The 15,451-nt window shown below is 48.9% G+C and overlaps 1 pseudogene; it reads right to left on the bottom strand.

Moving 5' to 3' along the window:
- The window catches only part of LOC120848080, a 129,827-nt pseudogene that overhangs the window by 18,957 nt on the left and 95,419 nt on the right, over nucleotides 1-15,451 (bottom strand).

Genomic DNA, 15,451 nt, shown 5'->3' with positions numbered 1-15,451 from the left:
GATCTGTGATCGATTGTTTTCGAACGATAACATTCTGCAATGTTGATCATAAAATTTTTGCTCGAGTTTTAACTAGTAGACTACAAAACGCCATAGGCGAGTTGGTTGGAGACCACCAAACATGTGGGATTCGAGGTCGATCCACACAAACGAAAATTCACACCGTAATATCTTAGAATGTGTTAGCAATGGAAGAGACCAGGTAGCCATGATTCAAATTGACTTGCAGAAGGCGTTTGGCCGCGTTCACCATGAGCGCGTTGGGCTGTGCTGAAAAAGCGAATGTTGGCAAATTACTTTCTAAGGGAATTGGCATGTCATACACCGGGTGTGTCACTCAGTTAGTGCTGAACAATTCTTTGACACCAAAAATACCGGTATCAGCATCTGTAAGGTAGGGATGCCCTATGTCTCGGTTGTTTTTTGCCCTTTATTTGGTACCTTTTTGCTTAAGCTTAGTACAAAGCCAAGACAATTCGAGGTGTTGTGATCAGCTCTATAGAAACAAAGTTATGGCGTACGCGGATGATATCGCTTTATTTTGTACAGACAAAAAGAGTGTCACTACGGCCTTAAAGCTATGTACAGCGTTCTGTGTTGCGACGGGGGATGCCGTTAATCTTAATAAATGCTGTGGCTTATTGCACGGTGCGTGGGGTACAACGCCAGCGCGATTCGAAGGGATTGGCTGGGATACTGCCCCGCGTAAATACCTAATTGCCCCTTTGCAGCACCATGAAGACTAGAACTTCCTACTGGGAAAGTGTAAATGAAGATCTGAAAAAAACGCACAGCGCGATGGCGTAACCGAGACCTGTCAATGTTTGCCCTAGCAACTGCATGCAACGTGTTTTAACCGCCAAACTTTGGTACGTGCTCCAAGTCCTCTGGTGAACGCGAAGTTGTATTCAGAAAATGCATAGGGTTTTTGCATGTTTTGTTTGACTGTCGGCAAGTGAGTCGGTGTGCCGTAACAACCTCTTTCGTCGAGTCTCGCTGGGGGGGGGGGGAGGGGGGAGGGAAGTCGGTCTGGCCCATTTTTTTGTTAGAAAACTGTCTCACCTTTCTCTTTCCTTTGAGACCAACAGAATCCCCTGTTTGCAGGTAATCATACAGACACGGCTAGCGGAGGCATTGTCGTCTTTTCTTGATTCTTAGGAGTTGTGTCCTCCTGCAAAACCATGGGAATTTGTAAAAGAGGTCCTTAATTCCTTTCGTTGTTCGCATGTAAGATTCTCGCGTGAATACCATCAATTGTAACGCGCAAAACTCTGACGCGTGACCTGCTTGATGTACTACTCTTTCCTGCCCCACCATACCGGCTAATGTATGCTTCTGGCCCTGGGAAGGACGTATCGTCACGGGTTAAGCGCCTGCTGTCAAAACATTTTCCTTTCGTCTGCATAGTTCTACCTCGCCAGTAAAGGCGTGGCTTCAGGACCGTGGAATGTTCGCACCCTTGGGTTATATCGTCTGCTGTGCCGGCAGGCAGAAGCTATTGAACACGCCGTCTTACATTGTTGTAATGCTATGGTGTCTTGGGCGTTTGAGAACACACACTCAAAAAAGATTTGTGCATTGACTTTTACACCATCCGTTTTCTTCCCGTGGAGAAGGGTGAAAATGTGCCATACGAGTTGTTTATGGCCCTAGGACTCTACAGCTTGTGGAGATCACGTATGGCGGTATGACATGCTGAAGTTCGCCATAATTCGGCACGCTTATTTTTTGTGGAACTTGTGCTTCAGATCAACATTGTATTGGAGCGTAATGGGACCCCCCATGAATGGATCGGTCTGTTGGATGTATTAATAGACATGAAAGAGTTTAAGATTGCCAGCGGCCTTAAGTAAGGGCACGTGGTGTATCATTTAGCCCCGATGTGTTATTTGTGCACAATAACAACAAAAAAAAAACGTGCGTGGCCGAGTGGTTACCACTCTTGACTGTCGCGCGGAAGGTGTAGTCCCGTAAGTTCGAGAAGATTTCCGTCTGATCAAGTTTCGAATGTTCTACGCACAGAAAGTTCTATGCCGAATGATCCAGAAACCCACGAGGGTACATAATGGACTCCGCAAGGCGAGCGGAGTCGGTCTCGCCCCAACGTTCGACTCTGCTCCTACGCCGACTTCGACGCTCGCGACGCTTTGCTGTTATCTTCTGTGTCCTTTTTATTTTATTTTGGCTACAAGTTCGCCCCATTAAACGTTCGCTTTACTCTGTTATTCATTGGCTTATCACTTGCCTTTCGTGACAATATGTCGACGATTATCTGATCATTGTCCTTGAACCTAAGGGGCTCACTGATAACGATGTAGTGTAATTGATTGGAGTTTTTGCGTCCAGCTTCTATTGCTTGAGAGTTTACGCATCAGAGAACGTAGGTTGGCTGTTTGCAGTTTCTAGATTTAAAACTTATGTTTCTATTCAATCACACCTGCTAGACCTGTGAGCACCGCTAAAAAAAAGTGTGCTACGGTACGACATCACTTGAATCTAGATAAAAGTTAACGCTACGTCCTGCCTCGGAGCAGCTGAAAATATCAGTTCACCATGAAATGGGCAGAAGCTTCATGTTACAAGTTGTAGGGTTCTCTTCCAATTCCCCAAGCCCGTCTCCGGATGAACGTGACACAGCAAACGCATAGCTCTCGGCAGAAGGGGTTTATTCCACTCACATTCTGCTGGGGGTTTCGGGATCGGGAGAAGTGATCGAGGAGGCCTGGAGGGGGTGCGCCGTCACTGTATGCTGCATGCCGATCGTCCGTGCGGTGCTATTCCACACCGCATCCTGTGGACGTCACCGTCGAGGGTCAAATCCGGGTTCTAAGTCCGGACCATGTCACCGGGACGTCGCCCGAGCAGGCGGCGCGGTCGCCACCAGCGCGAACGTCCGTCGTGGCCCGTTTCTCGCGCAAGAGTCCCCTTTGCCAATCTCCCGTCGTCCGTCGTCCCAACTTCCCCCGTTCCCGCCGTCGCCGCGCACCAGACCGGCGGGGGCCTCTTGTTTCCCATCGTGGGCGGTCTCTCGCTCGAGCTCCCCGTCTGGCTCTGCCGCGGCACGAGCAGGGCCTCGGGCGCCGACGCTGTCCGGGAGGGGGGTCCTATGATGTCCACCGCCGACACCGCCAATGTCTTCAAGATGGGTCCCGTGCGAGGAGGCGCTCGGGAACCAAACCTCAAAGGCGCCGTCCTTGCCACGGAGGGGACCGAAAACGAGTCTCCAAGCGCCGGCGTCCGGTTGTCGACCAGAAGGGGGCTGACGGGACCCCACACCATCCCCCCCCTCAAACGAAGGCCCGGGGGTCATGAAGGTCAGAAATGGAGGTGGCGCAGTTAACTCAAATACCGCACGGGAGCTCAGCTGAGCGTCGCCGATAATGGCGATCACCCTTCATGATCGCGGCGAGGGTGCCAAACGAGGCAAGCCCGCGGGGACAGTTCATTCGCCGGGAAGCTCGACCAGGCAGCGTACAGTCCAGAAGCGGGCACAGAGCACCACCGCTCACAGCACGCACCGGCACTAAGTCGCACACAATACACCAAAATTGAAAGTCCCTTCCACCCCAGTGTTCCAGACAGAAAAACAAACGCTAACAAATCGCGGCACTGAATATTGTACTGCGTGACGAAACTAAATCTTCAGCTCAGTGGGCATGCCACAAGATAGAAACGAAGCTCTCTGTTCTAAAACTATTAAGCATACACTCATCAAGGTCGTCACGCTACGTGTTTAAAAGACGTACCCCAAAAAAATAAAACTTATCATCAGCTCAGGAAGCATACAACAACACTAAACTATTGTGGAAATGTATAGTCATTAGACAACCATTGCTCTTATACAAGACAACCCAATCTCTCTCTACTAAAGGTTACATAATCTACGAGACCGCTAGAGAATCGTTTCTCTGACAACAAAATTCACTTTCCTCACAACTAAATCACCTGTGATGAAAGCACGAAACATCAACACAAAAGATAACCGTCTGCACGTCACAAGCAGCTACAAATCGTACACCGTTTGCGAGGTGCGATACACAATAACCATACGAACAAAACCTGCCGCTGACAGTACCAATTAACATTACGCATATTCACGTAGACATCGTTCGCGACTCTTACGCCACAAGCAAGCCACTACTACGGTACGCGGCATGCCGTCATCGGGTTGGATAGCCGCCACCCCGAGAGGCCCGTGCCCCGCGGTACCGGCCATTGAGGCCAGCACAAGGGGACAACATTTTGATATGCCGGATGGTGCGTCAAGCAAGTCTATTGGACGTCCTTCTTACAAGGCTCTGTCCGCAACGTCTGGCCGTGTACCAGAGTTTGCTGCGTCACTGTTCGGGGATAATCTCCAAACAAGAGCGATGAGCGTGCAACGGGGGTACACACCGAAGTGTAGTGGAGTGACCACTATGGAGTCCTGCCCTGCACAAGCTCGAAAGTTGAGATCAACGCATTGACGCACATTCAAATCCTTCCCCGGCCAAGCCACAACACCGCATGACTGAAAAGTCTTCTTGCGACTGTCAAGGTCGGCCAGGATCGAGCAATGGAGGTACCTCATCTACGCGTCTCGCAACTCTTCTATTCTCAATCCAAGCAACGAGTCCTTGGATGAACGCAGCAGGGTAGGCACAAAGCCCGCCCCAGACCAAGTCAAAGCACCGCATAACTCAAAAGTCTTCTTGCGAGTGAAAAGACTGGCCAGGTTCGAACAATGTGAGCACCCCGCACGCGCCTTTTCTCTTCCGCGCTACAAGCGCAACACCAAAGTGTCATATAATCTAAACGGCCGATCTTGGAAATGGACGAGTTAATAAACTATGTTTGCTTCGCATAAACCGTTTCCGCAGCGTCGAAGTGTTTACCGCATTTACCGCTGGCTTCCAACAGCCACTGGTCATTCATGCAAAAGCTGCAGTTTGTACAGCGACGGGCTGACCTAACGCACAACAGTTATAAGCCGCCGACGGCCATGCCGCTGCCATAATTTCTAGGCTTCCCGGGCACCCGTCGACGTGAACCGTACGTTTTTCCGGGCCTCCCGGGCAGCTGTACAGGATAAAACTATCAATAACTCGTCTCATTATCGCAAAACCGCCACCTCCTCCGTGAGGCTCTCCACTACACGAGAACGGCTGCTTCCCCACCTAACCGTCTTTCCCTCTTTTACTCTAACCTGTTATCCCTCCGCACGCCCTTGCGTCCCAACGCGTACCAAACACGGCGGAGAACCGGTACCATGCCCAGCGGCAACGCAGGGCACGCACTTCCCCGCCCCTTCTCCGGGCATGGGGTCAACAACTCGAGAGTAATCTCCGCCCGAAGCGCAAACTCCGATATGGCGGTGTGAGGGTCCGGCAAAAACTGCCCGCAATTAAGCGGGTTCACCCCCACGACTCTTCAGCCAGGGACGAACAAAACTTAACAATCGCGTCAACCTGGACCCCACGGAGCATTACACACAGCCACTGATAAGGTGGGCACGTAAACTCGGTGGCTCTCGGAATTCCGATGCATTAACACCAGGCTTCGCGTATCCGGCAACACTTGGGGGGATTAGTCCCAAGGTGTCGCCTCTGGCCGCAAAGTACTGCATCAGTGCGGCTGGAACCACAAGGACGCATAATGTACCTAAACGCTGTGGACGCACGGAGCTCAAAACCGCGCCCACAGCTCAAACAAGGCCAGCTGGGAGCGAGCGTGCAGTAAAACTATAAGGCTAATCTCCCCCCAGACAAAATGCAGTTCGGGAATAATTGCCCAATGCAGTCCGTGCAACCGCCGTCCGCAATATAAGTAGTATTGAGATACTCCCACAGCGAACCCTCTCTGACGCGAGCGATCGAAAACAGTCAATCGAAAACACTGCAACGACACGCGAACAAAAGCGGCTGCGCGCGTCACGTCGCCTAATAGATGAGCTGACATCTCACCCATCGGGCATGGACCGTCGGAGGCGCAGTTGGGGCGACGGAACACCCGACACTGCAGGCCTCAAAAGGGGCGAGAATATCCACGCACACTGAACACTTGCGCGGCATCAAGAGGCTGAAGGATAAACCTGCCAGCATCCGACGGCACAGCTAAACAGTAGATTAAGGCGCTCCTCGCCACAGGGGATAAACTCCTGGTTGATTGGGACTAAGGATTGTCAGCAAAGACAGCGTCTAGGGTCGCGCTTTATCATCAAGCAAACGATCATGTCGGATCTCCTGCGGCGTAGCTACTACGAGGATCGCCCCCAAAAGGAGTGCGGAAGCAATGCCCCCATCCAACCGGAAACAGGCCAGGAATCGGAACACTAGCCTGAATTTAAATCAGGCCCCACGTTGGGCGCCAATTATGTAGGGTTCTCGTCCGATTCCCCGGGGCCCTGTCTCCGGATGAACATGACACAGCAACGCATAGCTCTCGGCAGAAGGGGTTTATTCCACTCACATTCTGCTGGGGGGTTTCGGGATCGGGACAGGTGATCGAGGAAACCTAGAGGGGGTGCGCCGCCACTGCTCGCTGCATGCCGATCGTCCGTGTGGTGTTAGTCCAGACCACGTCCTGTGGACGTCGCCGTCGAGGGTCGAATCCGGGGTCTGAATCCGGACCATGTCACCGGGCCGTCGCCCGAGCCGGCGGCGCAGTCGCCACCAGCGCGTACGTCCGTCGTGGCCCGTTTCCCGCGCAAGAGTCCCCTTTGCCAATCTCCCGTCGTCCGTCGTCCCAACTTCCCCCGTTCCCGCCGTCGCCGCGCACCAGACCGGCGGGGGCCTCTTGTTTCCATTCGTGGGCGGTCTCTCGCTCGAGCTCCCCGTCTGGCTCTGCCGCGGCACGAGCAGGGCCTCGGGCGCCGACGCTGTCCGGGAGGGGGGTCCTATGATGTCCACCGCCAACACCGCCAATGTCCTCAAGATGGGTCCCGTGCGAGGAGGCGCTCGGGAACCAAACCTCAAAGGCGCCGTCCTTGCCACGGAGGGGACCGAAAACGAGTCTCCAGGCGCCGGCGTCCGGTTGTCGACCAGAAGCGGGCTGACGGGACCCCACAAAGTCAAACGCCTATTAAACGCGGGTTTTTCGCAGACGACCCTAACTGATTCGGCGGATGGTCTGAAAAGGAAGTACACAGGTGTTTCACAAAAAGTTTATGAACAACAGAAAATAAGATCGGCCCTTAGTCCTTACCTTCATGCTATCTTCCAGATTTCGGAAAAGTTGCGAGGCGTTACAACCCAGGTAGCACACTTGCTTCGTTTAGTTGGGGGCAGGATTGGCACTTGGTTGTGATAGCTTGGCCACGACTGCCCAGACATTTACCTCTGTATGCCAGCCTGGCGTTTCACAGTCTTTTCTTGCCCCAGAAAGCCACCGAACTACGAGGGAACGTCATTTCTGGTTGACCTATAAATTTCCTTGGTCATCGATGGCCAGGGTAAATAGGGCCCTGCCAGTATTTTCTGTAGCCTGGCTGTCTATTGATCTTCCTCGGTGAGAGATGGCAAAGGTAGGAATGCCTCTGCCAAGCTTTGAGGTTCCATGATAGTTCATAGGAATTCGCCCGTCCACTCAATACAAGCAACAGCCAGTGTTCTGGCATGTTGCCATATCGAAGATAGGGTGAACCAAGGAATGGCAGGGAATTGCCTCTATGCAAAGTTCCTTGGCTCAAGCTCGTATTTTATTGGACCCAGAATGATCGCTGAAAGCCACTGTTACTCTACCTCATTGGAAAAAATGATTTCAAAACAGTTTTGATACAAACTGGCAAGACCCGAAATTAACTGGTTGTAGTGCAATTGTACCGGGCAAATTGGAAATCAAACTGTCGAAACTGGCCGAACAGAGAAAGTGAGCTGACCAAGCTGGCAGCTGAATGGGCAGAACTGTTGATTGTACAGTTCATACTGGCAGCTAATCAGGCAAAACTGGTAGCTTGATCTGGCGACAGTGGTGTCATGATGTTCAAGCTGGCAGCCAAACAGTTTGAACTAGCGGTCGAACTGTTCCAACTGGCAGTTAACAGTTACAACTGGCAGTAAAACTGGTCTCACTGTATTGAAACGAGTCATACCAGCGGCACTAAAAAAAACTGTTCGTTGAAGTGGTCAAGCTAGCAGTATGCCCAGTTTAAAATAATTAACAATCGGAATCAATCCAATTGGCCTTAGAACAGACAAATAAAAATGCTCCTGAGCAACGTTGGGCATCTGCGGCACTACTTCATGTGAAACGAGTGAAAACAGTTGCGACTTGGGAGAAGGAACAGGTGCATCTCGTATTTTGCACAGTACAGGAACATGTACCAGTTTTGTGTATTTGCACCTGTTCTTCTTTTCAGTGTATTGAGACCAGTGGTGCGTTCCGTCATGCCTCATATAATCTGTCGGTCTTGGCTTTAGTGACCAAGTGCTCCTGCTTGGAGGCGTATTTTCATTTTTCATAGTGTCTGACCTTCTCTTCAAAGGTTTGGCCTTCACGTGTATCAGGACTTGTGCGATTGGAGAACGGGAAGCTGGCAGAGAGAGGCTTCTTTGATGCGCATTAATGTGAGGTGTCGTTTTTACACAAGGTAAATAGTTATATTTCGTTTTATTTTATGTGAAAAAAAATCATCTAACAATAAAACCCAGGCGAAAATTTCTAACTGGGATCACTTGGCACCTCAACTGGTTTCAACTTGGACTAACTAATACCAAGTGGGAATCAACTGGGACCAATAGGAGTCCGACTGGGACCAGCTGAGGGGTCAACTGGTTTGAACCATTCCAAGTTGAGAGTCAACTGGTTTGAACCATTCCCAGTTGGGAGTCAACTGGTTTGACTCCCAGTTGAGAATGGAGTGAACTGGGACCAGTTAGGAAAGGAACTGGTTGGAGCGATTCCCAGTCGGACTTCAAATGGCTTTCCCGTTCCCAGTTCACACGGGGCAACAATTTTGACAAGTTGGGGGTGTACTGACCTTTGCTAATGAAGAAAATTAAAAACACTTACATTTTTAGATTGATACAAATAGGGAAATTTTTAATTACTGGGTACATACATATATTTATAAAAATAATATAAAAAATTTTAATTAACTAATTAACTTTTTTAATTGGAAAATATAATTAGTGACAAAATGTGTTCACCTAAATGAACATTAAGTGCATTATTAAAATATATTGAACATTTATCAAAATACTTACAGTATTTTTTCTTTTATAAATAAATTTATCTTTTGGCCAATCAGAGCTAGCCGGCCGCCGTGGCACGCGGGTGCGGATTAGTGGTACGCGCTGTCGACAGATGGCGCAGCCTATGCTGACGCCGGCATAGGACGCCGGAGTCGGACGGACGCGGTAGAGAAGGGTCGCCATCGCCCAAGTTGGCGTCGTTATGAAAACGTCAAAACTACAGCTGCGCTTCTTTGGAACTAACTGTACACACACCATGGTGGCGGCGGTGAACTTCGAGGGCGGAAAGATGCAGTTCAGCGATTGGAGAGCACCCAGGAAAGACCGGACTGAAGAGAAAACGCCGCGGAGACCACGATGGCAAAAATGGCGGGAGGTGTACCTCGAAAATGTTCGACTGTTGTGACAGAGATTGCAAGGTGGGAGGGCTACCACATCCTATCAGGACTTCACCTGCACAACGCGGGATCACGGGTGAGCACCTTTCTTCACGCGATGGGGAGAGAAGCTGAGGACGTCTTCACTAACAGACGCCAGCGGCCGATCTTCCTTCATCTCGAGAATACTACCTCTGAAAAAGCTATTCAACCGTCGCAAGCAAGTGGCCAAACCCGGAGCGTGTACGTCACCGAACCTATTATTTAGTTTCATTCTCCAAGTTTTTGACATTAAAGTCTTGTCAACCTTCCATTTTGTGCCGTGTTTCATTGTTGCTGGAGTTGGTACCAGCGGTAACCGGGACCAACTCCAACTGGGACCAGTTGTAACTGGGACCAATTCCAGCTGGGACCAACTCCAACTGGGACCGGTTGGACAACTCCAACTGGGACCAGTTGCAACTGGGAATTGTTCCATAAACCAGTTGCAACTGGGACCAATTGGTCCCAGTTGAAAATTTTCTCCTGGGAAGTAATTCATATTTGAAAATTTTAGCCGCAGGTGAACCATAACAGATACGCCACCAGTTTTTCGTCACCTATACCAATACTACCCACCCATGCCCGATGGTGCTACTGGGTAACATCATAGATGTCAATCAGTAGGAGATTTGAGTAAACGATTCGTTTCATTATCACATCCTGGATTTGTTTCCATTGAAGTTTGATTATCTGGTACAGTGGCGGGACGAGGTCGCTGGCCGGTCCAGACACGTGTAGCGGATGAGTGAAAGCGGACAAGTGCCGCCTTGTGCTTTTTTTTTTAATTCTAGAAGCTCAGGTCACCTGAACCTTGCGGCTGATGGCGCTAATTGCATAGATTCGAGGGTTTCGAGAGAGAAAAAAAATCATGTCTGGGTTGTTGCTCCTGGGCAACGCTGGGTTTGATTGATTGATTGATTGAGTTTTATTGGCGCAAAAGCATCTAAGGCAATAGAGCGCCAAAGTCTGTGACTATTTCATAAATGGTTTCTAGAGAGGAAAGAGGGCTCTAGTGGCCAGTGATAGAATAAAAGGATGTGCATGAATCTGCATATAAATAATGTGGATGAAAAATTTAAAATTGCAAAGCAAGTTTAAAGTCGATGTAAAAGTCCGGTGCTTTCTAGGAATTTAAAAACATGGTATGATTTATAAAAGGTTCATCTCCAAGCAAAAGAGCAAGGTGTAAAGGCATCTGTGCTGAATAAAACTGGGCAAAGTAGAATTGGCGGTATCTGTGATATGCGGGGCACTCAAGAAGGATATGAACTACTGTTAATGGTTCTGAGCAGTGTTCGCATGCAGGTGGATCCTCTTGACGAAGCAGATACCCATGTGTTAGATGTGTGTGGCCAATTCTTAGCCGACAAAGGATTACCTCGAAAAAACGGTCCCTATGACGGGCACTCGCCCACTCCTGTAGCATCGGCTTCACAACATGAAGTTTGTTGTTGGTTTCGCGGGACCATTCCTCTTGCCATTTACACTTGATACTTTTCTTTACAGTCGCTTTGTAGTCTTGGTAGGGTATGTCGTGAAGATCAACCTTCCTTGTAGCACATGTGGAAGCGGCACGATCAGCAGCTTCATTGCCGGGAATACCCACGTGACTAGGCACCCAGCAAAAGACTATCTGCAATTTGTTATCCCTAGCCGCAGCAACCACTTTATGTTGTAGCTGAGTTATTATAGGGTTTTTCGCTATCTCAAGGGATCTGAGTGCTCTCAGAGCACTTAGTGAATCAGTGTAAACTACAGAGTATGTATGCCTATTTTTGATAATATAGTCTGTGGCCAATAGTAAACCGTATAATTCGGCAGTCAAGATAGTTGCACTGGAATTAATCCTACGCACACATTTAAGTGATGGTCCAATCACGGAACATCCGACACAGGAATCGGTTTTTGTGCCGTCAGTATAAAAGCTGGTGTAGTCTTTATATGTATTTTGTAGCTCAAAGAATTCCTGTTTTAAAACTTCTGGTGGGGTATTTTTCTTAGTGTACTCAGTAAGTGACAAGTCTGTGATGAGCAGACCATGTTCCCATGGTGCCACTGTTCCCAAAAGCTGAGCAACAGGTGGGTTTGTCTGAAGGTTAGCTGATGCGGCCGCAGTCTTGTTCCGCAATGAAAAGGGAGGCTTAACAGCGGGCTTGCTTTGGAAGGTTCGTTCAAAACGTGTTCCCTCGACTAGTTCCCGACACGGATGTTGTACTACCGACCGTATCCTAAGGGAATACATTAGACCTAGGACATTTCGCCTTTTCTCTAGAGACATTTCATTAGCTTCGGCATAGAGGCTCAGCACAGGGGATGTACGAAATGCACCAGTGGCAAGTCTGATCCCTGCATGATGGATTGGATCCAACATTTTCAGTGTTGATGCACTCGCTGATCCATACACCAAACATCCATAATCTAGGCGTGACCGCACAATCGACCTATAGATTCTTAGAAGGCACAGTCGATCGGAGCCCCAAGTCATGTGGGAGAGAATTCTTAAAATATTAAGGGATTTATGGCATTTTTGCTTTAGAGTTTTGATATGCTGGCTGAAAGAGAGCTTGGAGTAGAATATAAGCCCTAGAAACTTATACTCAGTTTTTATCTGAACTGGTGCACTGTATAAGGTCAACGAAGACGTCGGCATCACACCACGTTTTCGTGAAAAACAAACACAAGCAGTCTTCTCCGTGGAGAACTTAAATCCGTTATTGTCAGCCCACCTTGTCACATTATTAATAGTCAGTTGAACACGTCGTTCACAGATTGCAAGGTTACATGAGGAAACAGCGATCTGGAGGTCATCTACATATAACGAATAGTGGACCGATGGTGGTATGACACGCGCGATAGAATCGATTTTTATAGCAAACAGGGTAGCACTTAGGACACCGCCCTGTGGAACACCGTTTTCCTGTACGAACCATCGTGAGTGTACAGACCCCAGCCTTACTCGGAAGGTGCGTCTACCTAAATAGCTTTCAATGGCAAAGAGCATGCGGCCCTGGATACCAATGTCAATCAAGTCCCTCAAAATTCCATGCCGCCAGGCAGTATCGTATGCTTTCTCGAGATCGAAGAACACAGAGAGGCAGTACTGTCTATTGACAAAGGCCTCTCGAACAGTTGTCTCCAATCGAACCAACTGATCCTGCGTTGAGCGGAATGAGCGGAAACCGCACTGGTATTTATCCAGGATGCAATGTTTTTCCAAGTGCTGCATCAGTCGTCTATTAATCATTTTTTCGAGGGTTTTACACAAGCAGCTCGTCAATGCGATTGGCCTGTAACTAGTAGCAGCATCCGAGTTTTTTCCAGGTTTAAGTAGAGGGATAATTGTAGCCGTTCTCCAAGCTGATGGAAAACGTCCCTCCTCCCATATTCTGTTGAAAAGGTATAAAACCAAATCAAGTGTAGACGGGTGGAGATGATTCAACATGAAGTAGTGGATACCGTCAGGACCAGTTGCCGAGGGTTTGACGTTATGAAGGACCATCTTTAGTTCAATAAGGGTGAAGAATCTATTGTACGGCTCCCGTGCACCGCCAGGTGCCTTTATGGTCCTGGCTTCTTTCTGTTGTTTTAGCCGAAGAAATGATGGTGAATAGTGCCTGGAACTTGAAACAAACTCGAAATGTTCCCCGAGAATATCGGCTTGTTCCTCTAGACTTTCTGGACAGGTTCCGTTGCAGGATAACAGGGGGATGGTGAAAGCAGTATAACATCCATTGATTTTGTTAATTCGGTCCCAGACCCCTTTCGGGGATGTGTGGCTATTTATTGATGTCGCATACCCTTGGAAACTTGTTCTTTTTGATTGCCGGCGAATGTACCGTGCACGGGCCTTCATTTGCTTAAACTGAAGATGATTGCTTGATGTCGGATACCGTCGAAATATGCTCCATGCCTTGTTTTGTTTTTTTCGTGATTCTGAGCATTCTTCGTTCCACCAAGGCTTGGGACGGCGTGGGAGGCGTCCCGAGGTCATGGGGATTGCCATTATGGCTGCCTGAAGGATACAATTCGTTAAGTATTCGTTCACTTGATCAATTGAAAGCTTGTCAAGAGATGTGCATGCCAGCAGTGAGAATTCACTGAATTGTGACCAGTTTGACTTCTCAAATTTCCAGCGGGGAGTTCGGCTGGGGAGGGTCACACCTGGGTTATTTCGTCTTAAAACAATCGGCATGTGGTCACTACCTAAAGGATTATCTGTAACCTGCCATGAAAAGAGTGAAAATAAAATAGGTTCACTTATAGAGAGGTCAATTGATGTAAATGAGTTTGTGGGTGCACTAAAATATGTAGGTTTCTTTTCGTTAAACAGACACAAATTTGTAGATAAAATAAACCGTTCGACAATTGCTCCACGAGTATCGCGTCTAGTACTGCCTCATAAAGGATTGTGTGCATTAAAATCGCCAAGGATAATGAATGGATGGGGGAGTTGCGCGATGAGTGACTCAAGATCTTCACACCTTAAATGAAAGTTTGGAGGAATGTAAAGTGAACAAAGGGTTATCAGGCGGTCTGACAGAATGCGAACAGCTACTGCTTCCAAGGCGGTCTGCACGGGAACCTCAACACATGCCGCTGATTTTTGCACTACTATGGCCACGCCGCCAGAAGAGTAAGACGAGTGATCTCTATCCTTGCGGAGAAAATGAAAGTGCCTAAAGACACCTGACTGACTTCCCTTCAAGTGAGTTTCCTGGAGACACACTGCCAGTGGACGATATTCCTCCAAAAGGGAGCAAACATCGTCATAATTATGTAGGAGACCTCGGCAGTTCCATTGAATAAGACTCATTGTCGGTTACAAGTTTGAAACTCAGGACCTCGATTTTGTAGCCTTAGCGCATAAGCAGCTAAAGCTGTAATGCACCACTCACAAACTAGGGTTCTAAGGAAAAATCTAAAAACTAATTTAATAAAAAACGAAAGAGGACATGAATGGGTGTGGATCTCAACAGGAGGGCAGTTCCGACCAAGCCTTCGGGGAAAGACAAAAAGAGGTAGTGCCCCAGGCGAGGGAGTCGCCAATAGTCCTCTGGCTGATCCTTGTGGAGCTGCCCCCTCTTACCTCCAAGGGGGTCGAGACTTTGGGCCAACGCCACTGGCGAGGGAGTCGCCATTATTCCTCTGTCCCAACTGATCCCTAAGAGTGAGTGAGGTAATGCAGGTGAGCGACAAAGAACAGTGATGCTGTGAGGTGTATGAAGTGTTAATGAAAATTTTTGGGTGTTGAAACAGCGTCCACGACTAATCACTTGCTATCTGCCACCTTCTGGACCTGTCGCTTTAGTCTTTTTCTTTGGGTCCTCAACTTTTGACGAGATTTTACCAACCTTCGGGGCAGGTGGAGGCTCCGGCGGACTGCTGGAGACATCCATTGCCTCAACCTCGCGATGCGAGGAACATGAAGGGCGCCCCTCAAGGCACTGTGACTCTGTCGTCACAGTTTTCTCACGAGGACGTGCGGGCATACGGCGCGGGGCCGTCGCCTTTGAGGATACGGTTTGAGTTGAATCCCTCTGTTCTTGAGGGATTCCAGGTGAGATTTTGGGGGCTTGAGGTTTGCGCGGGGCAGAAAGGTCTAAGAGGCAGACCTGTGTCCCCACGGAAGCCGTTGTCGGTGCAGCCCCCTTGCTAACCGCAGCGGCGTAGGTGCCTCTCTGTAGGAATGAGAGGCGTTTTCGTGCTTCAAAGTAGGTCAGATTTTCTTTGGTTTTCAGTGTTAGTATTTCTTTTTCTTCTTTAAACTTTGGGCATGAGCGGGAGTATGCAGGGTGAGCACCTGAACAGTTCACGCATTTGGAAAAATCACTTGCACAGTTGTCAGTAGGGTGATCATTGCTT

The sequence above is a fragment of the Ixodes scapularis genome, unplaced genomic scaffold (assembly GCF_016920785.2).
Source record: "Ixodes scapularis isolate PalLabHiFi unplaced genomic scaffold, ASM1692078v2 PGA_scaffold4__175_contigs__length_147842914, whole genome shotgun sequence".
Classification (NCBI taxonomy): domain Eukaryota; kingdom Metazoa; phylum Arthropoda; class Arachnida; order Ixodida; family Ixodidae; genus Ixodes; species Ixodes scapularis.
This window is presented reverse-complemented; position numbering and strand designations above follow the sequence as displayed.